Source organism: Chlamydotis macqueenii, chromosome 3 (genome assembly GCF_036417535.1).
Source record: "Chlamydotis macqueenii isolate bChlMac1 chromosome 3, bChlMac1.mat, whole genome shotgun sequence".
Classification (NCBI taxonomy): Eukaryota; Metazoa; Chordata; class Aves; order Otidiformes; family Otididae; genus Chlamydotis; species Chlamydotis macqueenii.
This window is the reverse complement of record NC_141558.1, coordinates 16,079,264-16,099,680: the sequence shown is the minus strand read 5'-3', so window position 1 is coordinate 16,099,680 and position 20,417 is coordinate 16,079,264. Positions and strand designations below refer to the sequence as shown.

Sequence of the window (20,417 nt, the reverse complement as noted above, 5' to 3'; positions counted from 1 at the left end):
CTTTGGATAGGATAAGAAATGAGAAGCTTAAACTTTCAGGAAGAAAGATTCAGATTTTACATTATCAAGAAATTCTCAGACCGCTGGGAAAGCAAGGTCATGGCAAAGCAGGGGGAGGAAATGTTTTCTTTTCTTATGTCTCCCATCTGTCAACCATCAAATCATTAACAGCTGAACTGTTTCCAATGGTGGACAGTCTAGTCCATCTGAATTGGTTTCAGGCAAGTGCCTCTTGTTTTTCAGACCAAAGTGCAGAGATCAGTGCTCAGGCGTCTGTCTCCATGACAGCAAAACACTAATTTTGTTGGGAGGGGAACACTCAGGGAGATTTAAATCGGGAATCTTTTAGCTCTTGAAACCTGATGGATAAATACTGGTTTTGCTCCTGGCAGATGTTTTTAGCACAACTCTTAAGGAAAATAAGATGTGAAGCTGGGCCATGACCGAACGCATGGGCGGTGTGGGGCGATGCGCTGGCACAAAACAGGCTAGAGGAGAGATAGCTCTGCCTCTCTTCAAGAAGTGCTTGAGAACTGGTGAAATGAAGGGCTAGATTTCATCCTAGCATTGTTGCTAATGTTATGAATGAGATGTTAAGCCAGAAAAGATGGAGAGATCGAGTCATTCCTTTTTGTCCCTTACCTTCTCTACTTGCCATCTTTAGCTTGCCTCTGCTTGTCGTGCCCTCTTTTCACATCCAGCAACCAACCGCAAAACCTCTGGCTCTGGCAGGTTTCCCTGCCCTCTGCCACAGTCCAGCTATAGCATCTGCTGCTGGCCACACTATCCCGGGAGAGTGGATGAAGCCACTTTCCTCAATCTGGGACTAGATCACAACATTATTTTAAAATAATGGGTCCTAGATTTTGCAAGGATCTTGTGCCCTCCAGCTGCACTTACTCCTCCATGATCCTTAGGCAGTGAAGTGTCCTGGTGCTTGCTGTGGTACGCTGTAGAAATAGCTCACTTATTTAAAGATGCAAAGCAGTGATAACATTGCTGGGTTATATTCCTATGGCTTCTTAAGCACTGTTGCCTGTTTAGTTACTGTGAACACCCGGGTAGGTGAAAAGCAGTGCTGGGTTTCTGTTGTTTTATGTTCCTTCTAAGCTGTTGTCAGATTGGAAATTTAGATAACATATGAGGGTAGAGCTCCAGTCAAGCTGTAGAGATCCCTTTTGGATGCTGAGTGTCAGGGTTATATTCTGATCCTTAGAGATGCTGAAATGTGTTTTGTGAGGTGTAGGCAGGCAGTGGTCAAGGATACTTGAATCTTTCATGACTTATTTGAGAAATAAATCTTTTATTGCTATTGTAGCAACCAGACTAATAGACTGAATTTTCTGATTGTTTTCTGATATCATTTAGCAGTTTTGAATGCTTAAGCACCTTCATAGGTTTTGATATCTGCAATACAAGAATTAAACATACTAAAAAGAAATGAAAGTAAACCTTGCTTGCTTCTCCATAAGAAGTATTTCCTATTCAGTTTCTGACATGTTACTAGTGCCTGGATGATACTGGTATCATGCTTAGGGAACATTTTTACCTGGTAAAACATGACAACTATTAGCACACTAAAGGTTACGGTTTTAGGCACAAGGAATTGCTGAAATGCATAATCCTGCCTAGATGTTGACCTGGCCCTTCCCAGAAATATGGTGATTTTCAGAGTTACAGAAGAGTGAAGGAACAGAACAAGCAAGTGGTAACATGTTCACACCTCCTTTCCACCTGCATCTCCCACCTGCCAAGAACCACAGGTGGAATTTCTCCAGGTTTATACTATTCTGTGGGCTCCCACCCTCCTCCAGGTTGGTGTAACTCCATTTTTTGCACCCACAAGGTTTTTGTAACCTGCGGCAAGGAACTGTAGAGATGTTTCATAATCAAGTATTTTCGGCATGTTCACTATTTTATCCAGTTGGAGAGCATTAAACAAAACTGATAGGAGCCAGGTTCAGAAGTGATCATCCTGTTTGCCCTCCCTGCCCCACTTGAACTTTGTGGCTTTCTGTGGTGCCTCCAACTTGTTGTCAGTACTGGCCTGAAGACAACCGCTGTGTTGAGCCTTCGTTGCCCTTCCCCGCTTCTCTCCTAGCTCCAGTCGATGCTGCTGGAGGTGGAGGGCACCTGACCCACACAGCATGTGCTACATGGAGATGTTCCCTGCATGGTCCCAGTCCCACTGGGACAATTTATTTTCTGTTCCTTACTTCTCTCTTTATTTTTTATGTTTCCTACTTTTAACAGCTACAGTTTTTTTTTTTCAAAAACTGTCCCATCCATTAATCATATGGAAAAAGATAATATAAAAATCATTGTCGTGCAGGATTCGATTTTTTTCCATGTGTGTCACTTCGTATTTACTCATAAATTACCTACCAGCTTGCTACCCAATTGCTGCCCAGTGAGGTCCTTCTGAAATTCCTGTGTCATCTTCAGATTACTTTTTTTTCTAAGTAACTCAGTATCATCAGCAACGTGTTTTGTGTCATTATTCAAGCTCTTTACAGATCATTGAACCTAATATAACTTCAGGATCTTTTTCCTGAGTGGTAATGGTTTGTTCAGAAACCGCTATCATTGAAGTAAAGCAAGAACTGTTCTTCTCATGTTTATTTACCCACAGTGAATTTTATTTGCCATTATGGAAAATTATGTTGCTTTAAAAAACAGAAGATTTTTATTTAAGACAGATTTTGGTAAGAAGCAAAGATAAAATTAAACTACAAGAATAAAACAGATGATCTGTTTTAAGACACGAAATTATGACAAGTGCATTAAGGCCAGAACTTGCTATAATATCTGAGAATTTAAGTTGATGTAGATGAAACATAGTATTTAAGAATGACATTGCTTATTTCCAAAGTTTGAAAAAGAAAGAGCATAAAGCTCATAAAAGCCACCAGACAAGCATCTAAACCAAGTTTTTTGTCAAAATAATAAGACAGTTTTACAGCTATTTCCTCTCAACAGGAATTCAGTGGGGGTTTTGTTTCAGCATGTTCATCTAGTTGAGCTCAAAGACAAGTTAATTGAAAGCTGAAAAACTGTTTCAAAATAGGAAAAGCAAAGTGTGATTTTTCTGCACTAACACAGAAGTAAAGGGAGATGTGAGGAGACCAGCTCTACTGATCTTAAAGGACCTTGTGGTTAGTAATGGCCAGTTCTATTCACTCGCCATAGAAAATGCATATGTTCATAAATGAGAAACTTTTTCAACAGCAGTCACATTTCATTAAGGATTTAAATACTATACAACCAAAACAATTTTTTTTTAGAAGTTGCTATTGTGCTTTGTATGTGTATTTTTAGACAAATACACCTTGAACCAAATTACCTAGGAAAAAAGTCACAAGCAAATAACAAATCTTTAACTTACATTTTAAAATAGGAAATTATGAGCTACAATAAAAATTTACTATTCAGATGTACAAATACAACTTATCCCCTAGTCCTCAGAAAGTACCACGTGTACTTGCATCTTTTATTAATTGTAAAATGTCATACCCTGGTAGATGCCAGGCGATAGGAATGATTTTTTTTTTTTTCAGTTCAAGAAAATTACGCAAAGTATTATTAAAACGAATTCATTTCGATCTGCAGTTGGGAGAACTTATGGAAACTGGTAAAAATTGCAAGTGGTCAGAGTCAGCTCTTCAGGAGGGAGCTGCCGCTGTATGCGCGCTTCAGCATCCTCCAGGCAGCCAGCAGCTCAGTGCACAATTCTCCCCGGCTGAGGAAATCAAAATAATCTCGTAATCTTACTTCCAAGTCTGTAAGCAAGATACCACAGCTAGAGAGTCACAGATGATACCGGTCTATGGCAAGAGGTTAAAATCAAGGGGAAGGGCTGGGTGAGTTGAGTAATAAATTCTGGCTGAAGTGTTAATGCAATGTGGCAGCTATTCCAGGTAAACCTTAGCATTAATAATGGAGGTCTCCTGATTGGAATGAACCAGGGATTCCCTTATTGACAATGCCTCTGACACCCTGAGCTTGTGTGAGTTTTCATTTTCGGGGACTCGGTAGCAATGTGCAAATGGCCGTCAAATGCTGCAGCTTCCTCTGGGTGAGATCTGGCACGGACATCTTCTCTAATTTCAACCGATTCCTCCGGGACCCTTTTGGCACCGATCAGAGTCTCGGCCAGCACAAATCCGCGTAGCCCTGTTGACTGCAAAGGAGGCCTATTAACAGCAACCATGGGCTGAGCCTTATTTGTGCATACGTGTGTGTTTTACCTCTGATATAAAAGAAAGGTGGGAATTGTTCGTGTTGGTAATGGCTTCCCTTCTCCATCTACCCCCTCTGAGGTACGAATTAGCTTTCTTCCTTCTCCTCTGATGAGCTAAACAGGGTGGCCTTCTCAGAGGACGATTCAATTAACATGCAAATATCAGATTGTGTAGAGAATAGCTGACACCTCTCTCCAGACCTTTGTGAACTTAATTCATAAAGCACTGTAAGCAAAATAATTGCTTCTTTTCTGAGGCCATAATTGCAGAGTACATTATACGCGATGTTCAGGAAGAAATTATCACTGTGCTATCAGACAAAAAATCAGGAACTAATAGGAAGCACACAATTTTATGTCAGGGAAATACAAAACAAGGTCATGTAATTTCTGTGCACAATTGTGATAATGTAAGGCCTAATTCTGAAAGACCATGAAATTCGCCTGCTGAACAGGAGTCCTCATCAGGAGGGTAATTCAGGAGTGGGCTCCAATTAGAATAACAATTGTGAATAACATTCTTAACCAGATTTAAGTTAGGATAACAAAGCCCTGCAGTAAGCATTTGGATAAGACACAGGTTAGATTCGGTCATATGATGCATGTATAGATAATGACATTTAGAAGTTTCAGGGAGTCAGCTGACTTGCTTTTATCACATGTCGATTTTTAAAGCAAATTATAACAGACCGCTTAATTAGGGAGATAGTATCTCCATTGCTGATTTGAGGAAGTATTTGAGAGTAGATGCTTTTCACTCCAAATCAGTGATCTCAAATCAGGTGTTCAAACAACGTGTAGACGTGGCACTTTAGGACATGTTTTAGTAGGTATGGTGGTGTTGACAGTTGGACTTTATGATCTTGGAGGTCTTTTCCAACCTCAAAGATTCTATGATTCTATGATTAAAATACCTGTAACGGGGTTGTCATCTTCAAAACAAGGCTCTGGTTGGTAGCGTTGCCCTCTGAGCTATTGCAGTGCTCCTGGGACAGCTCAGGCAGCCAGAATACTAACAAAGTTGATTCTTTAAAATATGAAATTAGGAGGAGAAAAAAATATCCTTAATGCAGTCCAAGAGCAAGTTAATGGCATGGGGTAAAATGAGAGGAAAGGACTAGACTCCTGCCCAGGCTTTGCCTGCCTGGGTGGCTTGGAGCAGTTTGGAAAGCACCGTGCCCTTCCCTTGGGAGCTGCCCTCACTGAGCACTGGATGGGAATTATTTCAGATGCACCAGGATGTGTAAACGCACGTGGGGAAGGGATGGGGTCCTTGCTGCCAGCTGCAGCAGGAGGACTGCTAGAAATGCCTCCCCACACCACCGCAGCTCCTGTTGACAAGATGAAGTGCTTCGCAAGGGTGGGTAATGGCCTCGGACGTCCCTGTCCACACCAACGACAATCTGCAACAGCAGCTGAGAGACAATAATTCATGCAACTTGGTGTCCAGTACGGAGCTCACTTGTCCTAGTGCAAAAATGTGCTTCATTTTTGAAGCCCTGTAGTGTTATAGTTGCATTTGTTTTGAAAGGAAGTGGTAAGACCTTTTACGCTTTTTAAACTATGCTTTTTAGTGCAACTTGATACTGTTGATGGAAGTGTGCATGGTCTTGCCTTGGACTAGGTGAGGGAGTATTGCTGTATAATGGGGGGTAAGATTATCCCTTGGAGAGAGATTTTCATTGCTACTAGGTTAATCTGGTTAGGCTTACTTCTGCCAGGCACTTACGAGTACGTTTAAATGAAGACAAGACGTGCTCCTTTTTCAAGATTTGCTCACTGTCGAGGTACTGCTTGCCTTTCCTCGCCCTTCACCCACTACTCGGTATCCAACAGGAGTAGCCACAGCCTTTGTCAACTAAAACTGCAGCTTTTCACAAAACAGGCCCCAAGGCAGGGCATGCAGATGCTACCATAGGGTAAAAACCAGCATATGGGTGGTAGTGAGTTGCATAAATGATGGGAGAAAGAGATGTTCACATGATTATGAGACATTCACCATTGCACTCCTGAATTTCGGAAACTAATACCTTCTGTGTCCATGTGCCACTCTGTACCTGGGATTATTGACAGGATTTTAATTTATATGTTAAACGCACTCATAGTATTGGTATGAGATTGCAGCAATCTTCTTATCTTTCATTATTAACACCAGAAACAAAGAATATTTCATGCTGGCATCTGCATTATTTGTAAGATGTTCTCCCTATTCATCACAATAATTCTGTTTCTTCTCTCCTTCCATGTGCACATGCAACATAGCAGCTGAGTTTCATCATTTTCTTTCTCTTATTAGTCAAGATTAAATTTGTCAAAATTGTATTTTCTCTTCCAAATAAGACTGACCATGCAGTCTGATATTGGTTCTTTTCTGAGAGTATTAGATTTCTCAACAGATAAAATATGGACACTATTAGATGGCATTGACTTTTTTAAAGCTGCAAGTAGTAACTGATAAAATCAGTAACAGAGACCATTTTAAGCAACCTTTCATCCTAATAATTCTTTGGCTTAGTCTGATACGGAAATTAATTTTACATAATGGGAGAAGATGTATTTATGAAGTCTTGAGTTATTGAGAAGAAGAACTCTATTTTCTTTCTGAAGTTTGTGTCATTCTTTGTAGTAAGTGATTAAAGATGTTATTCAGCTCTGAGAGTTATAATTTTGTGCAGTGGAAGATCTGGCTAATCTAGTTATTATAGTCACACCGTGTGAGTTTTATAATCCCATGAGGGTCTGCAAGAGGCAACCAGTAGCTGATGCCGCTTGGCTGTTTGAAGGTGGGTATTTGCAGGGATTTGTTCTTAGAGACAGCAACACCACGACATAAGACAGTGAGATCTGTAAAGATGAAGTCATGAAGGTGGAGTGGCAAAGGGGCTTCTGCAGTGCTGGAGTCCTCCACTGAGGCTGCGACAGCAGCTGGAGATAGCGCATGGTGCTGAGGATGAGGGTGGTAGGATGAAGCTGCCTTGCCGGGGGTCTGCATTGTGTAGATGGGTTCAGAGCCAACTTTGGTGCATGCATCTGGGGATGGTCCAGCAGCTTGCAATTTGCAAGGAGGAAGGTTTACATGAAGACCTGAAACAACTTCTAGCAGATCTCTAGGCCAGAGGCATTGGCTTTTTCTCCTTTACCATAGATGGTTGGGTAGAACAGATCCCCAAATCCAGATCAACTAGTGTTCCAGGGTCCTCTGGAAAGGAGCCGCAGATTCTCACTAAGCGGAGGACAGAGGTCTCACTCTTGTTCAGAGACAAATATCTGGGTCCCCATGTGTGAAAGGGGAGGAAGGTGAGGAAAGCAGCCCACAGCACTACGGTCGGGGCCAGAGAACAGTTTGGGTTGGAAGGGACTTTCAAAGGTCACATAGTCCAACCACCCTGCAAGGAGCAGGGACATCAGGAACTTGAGGGACATGAGCAGAGATGGGAGATGAGCCAAAGATAGCAGCTATTGCTGTTACTGACATGGCAGCAATGGCACCTGCTTCTGTGAAGCGTTGAGATAGAAAAAAAAGAGCTGGGGAAAACTGTGCTGGTAATAGAGAAGTAATATTGTTGATTCATATTGTTGTAACGCTCAAAGGGCAGAGCTTGGGGCTCTGCTGTGTTGAGTGCTAGATAAACACATAATTGCCATCAGCAAATGAGAGCAAATGTCAGCTTTGCTTTGAGGTGAGAACCTCTTTCTGATTAAGGGTAAACTAAAGCCCATGACAGGCCCAAATTACTTGGAAATGTCATGTTCTGCAGCATGGTGCAGGGTAACACAGAGACCTACTTCTTTTAGGTAACTGAGCAAGGGATTCCTGAGCTATAATACATGACCATGAAAGGCCCTTCTTCAGCTTGTAACTCAATCTTGCATTTTTTGTCTTTCAGAAGTTTGAACTGGGTATTTAGGAAAGGCTCAAGATGACTATGGGCAACAAAACTCGATATTTTTTCTGGCACTTAATGAGATAAAGCTTGTTTAGTCTCTAATTTTGTGTGTTACTGAATACAAAGACTATTACAGATTATTTGTATTTCATCAAGGCTTACCTTTTCTCTGTGCCTCCAGGCTCTTGGAGGAAAAGGACATTTAAAGTTGCACAGCTGTGCAGACTTAGAGTTACTAAAAAAATTTGCATTTTCAAGTCCTGTTTTTAGTTTCTTCTGCCTTATCAAATAAACTTGAATCCAAGTGGATTACAGATTATACTGCCTATCCCAGAGCTTGGTGGCTTTACAAGATTCAGCAAATCTGATCCAGCAAATTTGGAAAAAGTCTAACACAAATCAATTTAATTTCCTTGAGTCAGAATTCTTGGAGCTCTTTAGCCCAAATCACAGTACCTCAATTTTGATCAGGAACTGAAGCTCAGTAGGAGGGTTTGATTTGCAACTGGATCAGTTTTCAGTTTTCCCTCTCACCCAAATCTGTCCAAGATGCAAACCTATGAAAAAAAAATTTAAAAATCACTATTTCATGTATACTTTTGATATATGGTGATGTGGGAAAATTCTTGGATGATTTTATCTCCAAACCCAAGGCTCCAGCCCGGCATACTCTCTGGAGCTCTTCCTTTGTAACCAGGCATTGGAGCCAAAGTGAAGAAGTGCTATGCTTGCAGTTGAAGCATATGGATGAGTAAGGCAGAGCTGTGAAAAGCAGATGAAGATGAGGCAGCCTAGTGAGTGGGGAACAGATGTAAAGATAGACAGAGGTAATCCGGGAGTAGGAATAGGAGCGGGGTAAAAAGCACAGGAAGGACCTGGGATGTGAAGCAAGAGAAAATGATGGGGAGGTAGATGAGTCTGTAACCACGGGATATATGACTTTCTAAGATCAAATTCAGGGTGACTGGGTTTCTTTAGCATCTTCCCCAATAAATGGACTAGAAATAATGTCAAGCAAAATGTGGGTGTCTTCCTACATGGAAGGCAAAAGTTTACTGTCTCTGCTCCACCAGCTTAGTTTGAAGGGATACACAGATTGAAACAGCCCAGTTTGGGTAAGGACTGCTTTGGGGTGGAACATAAAGATACCTGAGGTGCCCATACACACAAGAGACAACAGGCCAGTGCATCAGAGGGAAGCAGAAAAGCGTTGAGACATTTCAGTGGAAAGCCTCCTTGGTCACTGCTGCAGGACAAGGCCCCTCTGAGGAACACGGCTGCAGCATTACGCAGACTAGTCTCTAGGGATAACGTTTGAGTACTACGATCCAAATGCTGGCAGACGTGCTTCAGAACACTCTAATCTCTTACATAATATTGGCCAAGGACTGAATTGCTTTGCCAAGCTTCATTGAGACAACTGGGACAGATTGGCAGAGCGCATCATACTGCAGGATGTGTGGCATTTCAGGGGAGAGAAGTACAGGACAGAGGAGAGATTGAACTTCATATCTTTTGTATTGGCACTGGCTGCAGAAAATAAAGAGCACTGCATGTTTCTATGTCAAACCTGAAGCGTTTCCTTCACCTTCATATGGCAAACCCTAGCGCTTATTTGCTGTCTGGGTTAAGGGTCTGCTTATCTCAGACAGGAAAGGCATCCTGAGCAGCAAGGACAGGGCTGTGAAGAGTTGACAGCATGTCAGCAGGGCTGATGTGGCGATGCAAAGGAGGGACCAGGCAGATATTAAATTTAGCAAGTAGCCAAGGGGCATTGATCGTAAGAAAGTAACAGTCCTGCAGCTTGAGCACAGGCAGTGTGACACCTTGGCTGGGAGCAGAAGTGAAAGGCTGGGGAAGAAGTGAGGGATGCATCTGAGTCACAAAGGCAGGAGGCTGGGGGTGTGTGGGGGCTGCTTTGCACTTCCATTCAGAGCCAGGGAGATGTGAGCAGCCGTGTTTCAGTTGTGAATGACTGATGCAGGCTTGTTTTGAAGAAGCAGCCTTTGGTCCCTGCAAAATATCTTTTGGAGGTAACGTTGGCAAGAGCAATACATTTCCAATACAACATTAGTGCTCTTGAATCCAACCAAGGAGATTTTTGTGAAAGATTTTTTTTATCTTGCAGGGAGCCCAGGGGTGCAGCCTTGTTGGGATATGGGGGCCAGGAGACCACCCAGCAGTCTCAGCAGCCCCCCTGACCAATAGTGCAAGGGGCTGCCAGCCCTCAGAGCTGACTGAGTGCAGTCATGACATTAGTACAGGGGAGGGACCTTCCCCTGTTCTCCCAGTTACATTCTGAGTTTGACCACCTTGAGGGGATGCAATACGAACAATCCTATGTTCACCGAATGCTTGTTTGTAGAGCTGCTAGAAAATAATAATGAATTTGCAGAGTAAACTCAAATAATTGAATTTACTCATTTGGAAATTTTTCCTGAAGCCTCGTTTGACTTGTGCATGCCTTTAGCATAGGCACATCCTGTAAGTGCCAGGAGAAATTCTATATGCAGGTCATGAAACAGACCTTTGGATGGCCTCTCAGGGAAATGAGGGGATATTTCAAACAAGACTGAAGAAGCACCTCTCTGGGGCAATGCTTTCCTGGCAGAGATGGCCTAAATGGCCCTTTATGATCACCACATAAACACGAAATAAGTGTGTCAGAGTCTTACTTCTAAAACAGAGTAGGATTCAAAACTCTCAAATATTGTATTTAGCAGAAATAAGTAATTTAACAATTGGATATTAACAACATATTAACATAAATTTAATATTGAGCACTGCTTCATCTGCACTTAGACTGAGTCTAAAATGAGGTATGGGTCTGTGGCCCTGTCCCCTGCAGCCTTGGTCCCCAGGCTGAGACCAAGCTCAGGATTTCCTTTCAGCGGACTGAAGGGAGGAGTTGGGGTGTACCCAGGTCCTAACAAGGACTTGGGCAATGTCTGGGTCCCTCTACATCCAGTAGAGCCTAACAGACATTGTGTGTGTCGCAATAGGCTTTTTCTTGCCTTGCAAAAGTCTGCATAAAAGAAACTGGCCTTGAGACATATTTTAGCAAAGAAATTATGTGCTTAATATACAGAGAATTTAGGATTCATGCACTTTCCCAGAAACACAGTTTTCATGAGACAGCCTTTTCTGTCAGTGTTAATGGTTTAGCTTGGGAATATGATTCCATAGCTCTACTCAGATTCTTCATATAAGTAAAAGAAGATAAAGTGTGAGCTTCAGAGTCTGAGTCAGGGCAGGTACATAATGCCTGAGAGGGTTTGCAAACTGGTTCTGGTGGTGGCTGCATCATCATATTGCTACAAATGCTGGTTTCAGTGCTGATACCATCAACATCATATAGGCCTATTGCAGCAGCACTGGATATCCAGAAGAAAAAAGAAAAAAAGAAAAAAAAAAAGCATCGCTTTGGAGCTGAAATTTACTTTTCCCACTTCTTTTAGGCTCATGGCTTTTGTATTACTCATTTAATTCTGTGGTCACTTTTCAGGAGTTCCTGCAGGGGATTTTGCCTCCTCCTCTTCCCTGGGAGGAAGGTTATAAAGGGAGTTTCTAGCTGTGTTCAAGTACTGTGCAAATATGAACTTTTAAAAAAATCTGCCTTTTTTAAAGGTGAGAGTCAGACATCTTTGCAGAGAGTTGCAGTAAATGATGGATGAAGTTTGGAAGCTTGTTGTTAACATGAGTGGTTCTGCTGCCTGATCTATTTGTTTTATACTTAATTGTGGCTTAGCTGTAAATGAAGCTAAATGCCAAAGCTGTCAATCTAACACAGAAATGATACAAAATCTGGGAATCTGGCTGCAGAACTCACATCGCTCAAGGCAACCTGCATTTGTAGTCAGAGAAAAAGGTAGCCCATCTTGCTTTTCCTACAACACACAGAGTCAGCCATTTGGGTGATGTATAGGCTGCTGTCTACCGTAAGTGTTGGTGATACTTGCCATGTAGAAAATCAGTGTGATAGATATTCACTGCAAACACATTGAAATGGAAAGTCTGCTGCAATTCGAATAGAAATATCCTGGGAGATTCTCAGTTATGTTGAGTTAAGGAAGGAAGAATAGATCAAATGTTTTTTTCTAAGCTCAGTTAACTCCACCAGAACAGGACACAGCTGTGAATCCCTTAAAGGCAGCACACGTTCTCTGCCAAGTTAGAAGGCAATTATTCTTCATAAATCTGTCTTTTTAAATTCAAGCAGATCGATTGTCTCGTCCATCCTTTCCCTATGCAAGCACCCGGAAAAGCTCTTCTAGCACCACCTACGACTGAGCACCCCGCTTATCAGGAGAGCCACACCATGGCGGTGATGAAAGCCCTGTCAACCCTGCGCATCCCTCTATAATGGTGGATGTAAAGGTACGTTCAGATCTTTAATGTTTTAACTAAGAAGTTTCTGTGCTGTTTTTAAACATTATCTTGGCTTTAGATATCTGACCTCTAGGCAAAGAAACAGGACACTCCTAAAAATTTATTGTCCAGCTAATAGGCAGAAAAGTGTTGCAAGAAGACAGGATAGTTTCCTTACGTATACTGTCATGGTTGCATCAGTATAGAGTTTCCAGAGCTGTGCTATATTGGCTTGGTTACAAGTCAGTCAGCTCCTAATAGCCCTGTTCTGCCAAATCACCCTGAATTTGAAAGTCAAAATGGCTTCTGCTGTTTCTGGTGACCTGTAATCACGGTTAGACATTCAGTAGGTACAGCAAAGGCAAATATTGCCTGGTGCAGTTGTGAGCAGAACCTACATAAAAAACATGTGTGAGACTTAGGAGAATTGATTGCTTTCGGGGCTTTAAGGTGCTCATTGTGATCTGAGTAATATGCTAGTCTTGATGTTTTACACTTTTGTTTTCAGATATGGAGAATGCTTTGCAGTTTTTGTAAAGTGCTTTTTTTAGATTGTGCTGATTACACCCATTGCCTCTACGGTGTGTCTTCTCTGGCTGACATTTGGTGGATTTACTAAAGTCCTGAAAAACCAACAAACACTATGAGAAAGGGAGAGGAGTTAGCATAAATTGTCCTCTCCAATGCTGCAGTGGTACAACAATGAAAGAAAGGGTGTTCATTCACCTTTTTTTTTTTTTCTTTAAGACCATATTTGTATAGGTACCTCATTTGCATTCTGTTGTAATGAAACAAAGTAGGTAAATGGGATGTTTGTCCTTATCAAAGAGCCTCCAGAGCTCAGCCAGAGAAATGAGCCAAGGAGAGTTGAGAGGTGGGATGTGGTGTGGAACAGACCCAGCAAGTCCTGGGTCAGCTGTTTGGTGGCACTGGGTAGGACTGGGCAGCCTGGGAACATACACTAATTGTTGACAGCTTAAATCCAGGAGAAAAGTGTGTTCTAGCTATAAAGAAGTATGGGAAATTCTTCTGTCACTTATGAAACTTATAGTTTACCTCCATTGGCAGCATAGAAGCATCCTCTAGGGTCTTAGTTCCACCTCTGATCCCGGTATGGCCAACTTCAAAGTTAGATGAGATTGTGTAGGGTCTCATCCCATTGAGGTCTGAAACTCTAGGATGAAGATACCACGGCTTCCTTGGGCAACTTTTTCCAGTGCTTGGCCATCCACCCTCATGATGAAAATTTCTTCCTTGCTTCTAACTGGAATTTCCCATGCTGACTCTGTGACTGCTGTCCCTTGTCCTCTTGTGATGTGCCTCGGCAGAGCCTGACTTTGTCCTTCTCTGTCACCCACCATGCTATACGGTAGTGGGAGGCACTGCTGCTTCCCCCAAAAATAGCAAATGAAGCAACTAGAACTGAGCCAATGGATTCATAATAGCTTCTGGGGGACTGAAAGGCCTTCTGAATCTCAATTTGTGAACCATTTCTGCTACAAAAGCAGAAGGAATTCAGAAAAGTCGACAGTTTGGCATTGACACTTCCAGGACAGGAATTTGAGGTTTTTTCTTTCACCTGGACTTTGAAAAGACCTAGATGTTGACAAGGGATGGTGTCAACACCATCCTTAAACAACCTGGAAGCTGAACTGAAATATTGCTCTTATTTTGACCAATCCGTAATTTATTGTTGATATTTTAGTTCCACGAAAACTGGAGAGAAAAACTTTGGGTGTTACTTTTTCAGCTCCTGAGGAGACCAGAGCACAGCTTGCAGGTGACTTCATGGAGGCTTTGCTCCAAAAGAGGTGGGGCGTCACAAGAGCGCTTCCACTTTCTCCCAACATCTCCACTGTGGTGTCAGCCAGTAAAGCTGCATTTTTAAACCCTGAAAATGTGGAAAACTGCAGCTGCAAATCCTCTGACAAATCACAGGAAAACCAGGCTAGAAAGATTCACAAGGGCTCATTTAATCCTTTCTCCAGCCTCAAGGCAGGTTGTACCACTCTATCATCTCTAACCACCACTTGTCTGACCTGTTTGTAGCGTGAAGGAAATTTCAATTCCCTCTCAGTGGTCCAGTCCAGTGATTTGCTGCCCTTACCTGTAGAATTTTTTTTTTTCCTATGCATGCTCTGACTCTTACTTGCTTTCATTTAAGCTCATTGCTCCTGTTCACCACAGACGTTCCCCTCCATTTAAGACAACATTTTACGTAGCTGGAGGATTATGCTTCCCTTCATGCTTCACAAATTTAGGCTAAACCCCAATTCAGCCTCTGCTCTCGGGGTGTTTTCCAGCTCCCTGCTCAGCAGCTGGGCTCTCTGCAACTGCCACTCCTCAAGCCAGGGTGCATCGCTCTGGCTGCTGTGGAACGGTAATTTCCCATTGTATGGGCTCTGCTCCTCCTTTATCTACCCTAGAACATCTGCCTTCTCCACAACAACGTGACGTTGTTGATTCATGTTCATTCTGCAATCCACAACCACCCTCTCAGACCTTATTTTGGCAGAGCTGCTGCAGCTGAACCCAGTCTGTGTTTGCGCAGCTGATTGTTCCTGTCTACCTCACACGCATCTCTGCTGAACCGCATCCTTTTTTCCAGGTCTTTTCCCCAACTTGTCAGCATTGCTGTGAACTGCCATCCTGCCCTCCTCTGGGCCTGCAGCTCCCACTTGCTTTGCCTTGTCTATAAGCTAATAAGCATACTCTCAATTTCTTCATCTCTGTATCCTCCCCAGATGCTCTTCTCTCCAATTGACCCTAATGTTTTTTGGACTCATGGGAAATATGCCATGCTTCACCTGCCACCCACTTAAGAGCTTAAGAGCTCTAAAGAGCTGAGTCTCACAGAGGTGCCCTTTTGTTCCCCTTGCTGCAAGAACCCCACAGCAGAGCTGGGTGCATTTTTGACCGATACGGTAATCCTTGCTTCCTCTCTCCACTTGCTTTGTGTAGCATCACACAGCTCCCGCACTTACAAATGAAGGAGAGGTTATCTGCTTATAATACATGCTGCCTCTTAAGCATATTTTAAGTTCAAGGAATGGCATGGGCTTATAGGAGAGCCTTTCACTTTGAAGGATGTCACTGCTTTTAATAAATGAAGTCTATAGAAAATCAAGGCTCCTCACTATGAAAAGAGCACTCGTTCGACAACATGCTATGACTGTACCCAGTAACTTCATACTGGGAATGAATAATGCCATAACGGGGCAGCATAGACCCCTCTGCCATTCTGAACGTGTCTTTGGCCAGGAGGTGCAACTGGAAATTACTGGTCCTGTGCCACTGGGAGTCATGCTGAAACGAGGCACTCGGCATCGAAACAGCTCTTCTAGAGCAGCAATTGTGCCCTGTCTGTGAGTCTGTGAGCAGCCTGCCACTCCTGGCTTGCGTAAAACTGAATTCTCAGGTCAGATGTTGCTGTTATTTTGAAAAGGCACTAAACTTCTGCCTCTGTGAGGGTACGCTCTTTTACCAGAAAGTAACATGTAAAGGCCCGGGTCTGTCCCGGGGAGCCCTGTGCAGAGCCTCAGGGAGCCCGCTGAGATGCTGGGGGCACTGGGGTTGCATAGCACCAGCCATAAACCAGTCACCCGAGGCTGGCTTCTCCAGCATTCAATGAAAACATGCCCAGTATACAGCCTGATTACATGTGTTAGTCTGCAAACTATGAAAATCCCACCTCCCCCTACCTGAGAGCGGCGAGTTAAATGAGCGGTCCCAAGGATTCAACACCTTGAACTGGACGCTGTAATGACTGGCTTAAAAATTGCAAAATTGGGAGAAAATATCTGTGTTTGCTTGCTGGTGGCTCAGGGCTCAGGGTTAATGTTTTCAAACTTGCCGTTAAAAAATACAGACTATCAATGTGACTGGTTTGAAAATTGAAGGTCTGCGGTCGCAAGCAACACGTGAATTCCAGCATCTGGACCATTGAAAAAAGCCCAAACGTGATAAGGTCTGTAAACAAATGGAGATTTTATGGAACCAGTTGTAAAGCAGTAGACGTGACAGTGGAGGCAGGGAGGAAGAAGCAGGTTAAACTAGTGTTATAACAAAAAATTTCAGAAAATATCTCTCCCTGTTTACAGCTGGGACATGAATGTCAACCTGAAAGAATGTCACTCCTTTCTTTTATGCTTTCTATATTAAGAGGCACTATTTTAGATTTCTACTCACTTCATCAAAGTAATGGCAGGGTCCACTTTCTGCCTCTGGGCTGAATCCATCCTGGCAGGAGCTCTGTAGAAGTCTATGCAGTCCTGCCACATATGAATTTGACCCACTGTGCTCGGTTGTCCTACTAATGCACCTGTCTTGGGTCCAAGTGCTCTCCTGATTTGTGCTATAATTATCCTAAAACTAGATTTTTCTAAATTTCATTCCCTTGTAGCTTTTTATAGTTCTGGGAATTAATTATTCAGTGCTGTGAAAGTTCTCAGCAGCGCTTTTCCCCAGCTTTTATGGACATGGATGCATTTGGCTCACGCAGAGCAGAGCACAAGCTGGTACTTCAGACCGGGATTAGAGAATGACTTTGGCCAAATGTTAAGCATGCTGCACTCAGTGTCTCCTCCTCTGACACCATCTCCTTGAATCTCTTGAGGCACAGATAATCTCTGAACCTAATAATGTCTGTATGACCTCCCTGGCATATGTAGGCTTTAAAGTCTCCTTTTACCCATTATAGGTTGATGCTGCCTGTGGCATCGAGGGGCAAGAGGGGCTGCAATGAGCATAGGGACCAGTGCGGCTGCAGAACTGGGCACCACCACAAACACCCCCACATTTTGGCTGGGATGGGAGTAAAGTGGAGCAGAGGTGCAGTGGGGAGGCTGAAGAAGACAGACTTCTAGCCTGGAACCAGAAAGCTGGAGAGAAGTCAGCAATCTCATTTTGCCGGCTGGGAGCAAGTGGATGTGCGGTCAGGGATGGCAGGGCTCTGGGGGACACGCCAGAGGGGTGTCTCTCTGGGGTGCAGGCTCAGGGAGATGTGTCCTGAGAGCACTAAGTCTGAGTTGGAAGTGATGAGGTGTGTTTGGAGGGCATGGAGGCACCAAAGCATGGACTTACGAAATTGCTGCCAGCAGAGCTCCTCTGGCTTCCTCAGCTGGGAACCGAGCAGTCTCTGGCGCAGGCATGTGGGAAGCAGTGCCTGCATTGGGGTGTTGCTCCCTCTCTGGCCAGCCTCTCTCCATCTGCCCGGGGAGTCACGCCCACTTCTTTCACTGAGTCCTTGTCCCTGGAGGTTGCCACTCATAGGCTGGGGGTTTCCAACACAAGGAGCGTTGGTGAAGGGAAGGGTCCACGCTGCAACCGCTGGGCTCTGAGCAGGACCCCGGTTCCCCTCTGCAGTTGGCTCTGCAGAGGCAATACAGCAGTGGAAAATGAGATTGAGCCTCTTCTGCCTCCCACATCCTCGTTTGGGTAAGTGCAGAGTGTGTACTTTAATTAGCAATGATACATGAGGGAGGCAGGAGATGAAGCAACGTTCAAATTAAGTATCTGCAGAGCTGGTGAGAAGGTAAATATGAGCTCCCAGACTTGGGGGATTTTTTTCAGTCCCTTCTTCCACAGCAACAGTTTGAGTTTTAATTTAAAAAGCAAAGAAATCATTGTTGCAGCAAGTTTTTCTCCCCAAACTCATCGCTGTTGAGGTCAGTCTTCCCAGCCCCCTGGGCTTTATGGCACTGCCAAATCCAGGGAGGGTTAGCTGGGCTCCCGCTGCAGCCAGGGGCCGGGTCCCCCCCCAGGGTTGGCAAGTGGATGCTGCTCCTGCGCTGCAAACCAATGGGGAGGGCGATGAACTGACACCTGTGTGGCACCACCAGCCCTCCTGCAGCACATCATCCTTTAACAGAAGCAAACCACAATAGGTTTGGGGTCTTTCCCTCAGGGACGGAGGCTTCAGCGACCTGCTAACCAGCCTGACTCTTCTCTCCCATCACTTTACACTGCTGAGGGGTGGGGAGGCTCTGGGGTGCACCTCTGCCCCCACCCCTGTAACATATTTCTGCTCACATGATCGGAAAGCGCTGCTCACAGCCATGCACTTTGTACCGCCACCCGTCCCCGGGACATCTGAACACCTCATCCTTCATGCTGAGCATCCTCTTCCCTGCTGGCGTGGACATGGGCTTCAGACTGAAAGTGAGTGGTATGATGAACACAAATATTACACACGTCAGGAGGATAAATGATGGTTTATTGAAGAATAAATTAAACTTACATTTCAAAATTGTTGTTTTCTTAAACGCATGACTGCCTCTGTGCCCTATATGACAGATTTTTTGTTTGCTTTTGTAAATAACAGAGTATTTAGCTATTGGACAAAGCATGCCTCATAGTGAAATATGGTTTCTAATGCATTTTCAACCGGTAAATACCAAGTATTCACTCCCCCTTTGCTACAATTTCACTTTAACAATAACTTTGGTGTTTCAGTATGAGTCAGGCGACAACACAGGAATTGCTGAAGAAATTTCACTGAAAACCTCTCTGAAAAACCAGTTATGAGTCAGAGGAAACACAGCTGAGTTTTACTGGTTCAAGCTTGGTTTGGTCTGTAATTTCAGAAACCAAATTCCACACCTGGAATTGTCTACAGTTTGGCTATTAATAAGACGTTTGTACTTTTATTTCAACACCACCACCGAAAGATGGGATCTGCCTTGCAGAAGGCAGTGGCTGCCAGCACTCACTGCTGTCTGGTGGAGAGGACCCACTAGAATGGAAGATTTCCTGCAGAGATGACTCAGAAGAAATGTCCTTTTTTCCAATGGAAAAAATGTCTGGGTGATGTAAAGAGGAGCAGCCAGGAGAGGAAGACTCCAGAAGACCCTAAAGGCTCCAGAGTCCCTACTTTTGTCTTTCTGCCCTGCTAGTGTAACTTGTTTACCTACATTTTTGTGACCAAAAATTAAATTTTCTATGCCATTAAAGGCTGGCTGTTCCCAACAAGAGCCCAAAGCAAAGCAGCAGTTGTGTCACGCTCGGGAGTTCACGTGTGCAAGGGCAGAAATGTGCTCGTTGCAAGTCTGAAGCCAAACTGTATGTTAATTCACCAGTGCTAAAACTGTACCAGTTTATGTTAAAGGCAACCCAGTCCAGCGTTTTTTAGGAACTCATCTGGGTTAGGAATGTGTTGGGTGCCCTTTATTGCTTCTGAATCTCCGTCAGCATGAAGGGATGTCTCTAAAAGTCTCTATCAGATGGAATTAATGTCATTTAGATCCCCCCACCATGGAGTAAGTAACTGAAATTCTCTTACTTGCCTGTATATAATTTTATATAAAACAGGACACTTTATATGGTGATAATAAGAAAAATCTGGTGGTATTTGCATGGCAATCTGAGCGCAGAGGAGCTGCGGTGGCTTCAACGAGCCGTGCCACTCTTTGCCTTTGAATGCCGCTGGGCAGATCGGCTGAGGGCGGCAGCCCCAGCGGGTGGTGGGAGCACCGGGTCCCTTGCCAGAACACCAGTGGGATGCTGATGAGAACATGGTGTCACATGTTGTCCAGGATCCTGCTAGTGGGCTCTTTTATCAGATTATTGTCTGTTTGGAGGGGGAAAAAATATCCTCTGCTTGAAGCAAATTGCCTCATGGTTTGCGTTGTGACAAAAGGTGATTATACATCCCTGAAAACTGTGATTGCTTTTAGTTGCAAAGTCACTGCCTCTCTCCCTGTCAGTTTATTAAAAAAATGCATGTTTTGGTAGCACTGTGGCAAAGGTAGGCCAGGAGGTTTCGCAGGACCTGAAAGCGGCCTGCCTCTGGGGAAAGTCCTCCTGTTTCAGCAAGTTCTCTGTGTTTTGCTGCGACAACCCTGTCAGGTGAGCAGCACCAGCTCCTGGGGGGACGCTGCTCCCCTGTGTGCCTGCCCCAAGCCCACCATGTCAGTGAGTCCTCT

General features: G+C 43.9%; 1 protein-coding gene across 1 annotated transcript in view; it reads left to right on the top strand.

The window, feature by feature from the left end:
* The first annotated feature begins 12,418 nt into the window (after positions 1 to 12,418).
* HPCAL1 (hippocalcin like 1) overlaps positions 12,419 to 20,417 on the top strand; it is an 81,778-nt gene continuing 73,779 nt past the window's right edge. Inside the window, exon 1 of the mRNA XM_086744832.1 lies at positions 12,419 to 12,504. The gene's annotated coding sequence lies outside the window, so the exon portion shown is untranslated. The remainder of the gene's footprint in view (positions 12,505 to 20,417) is intronic.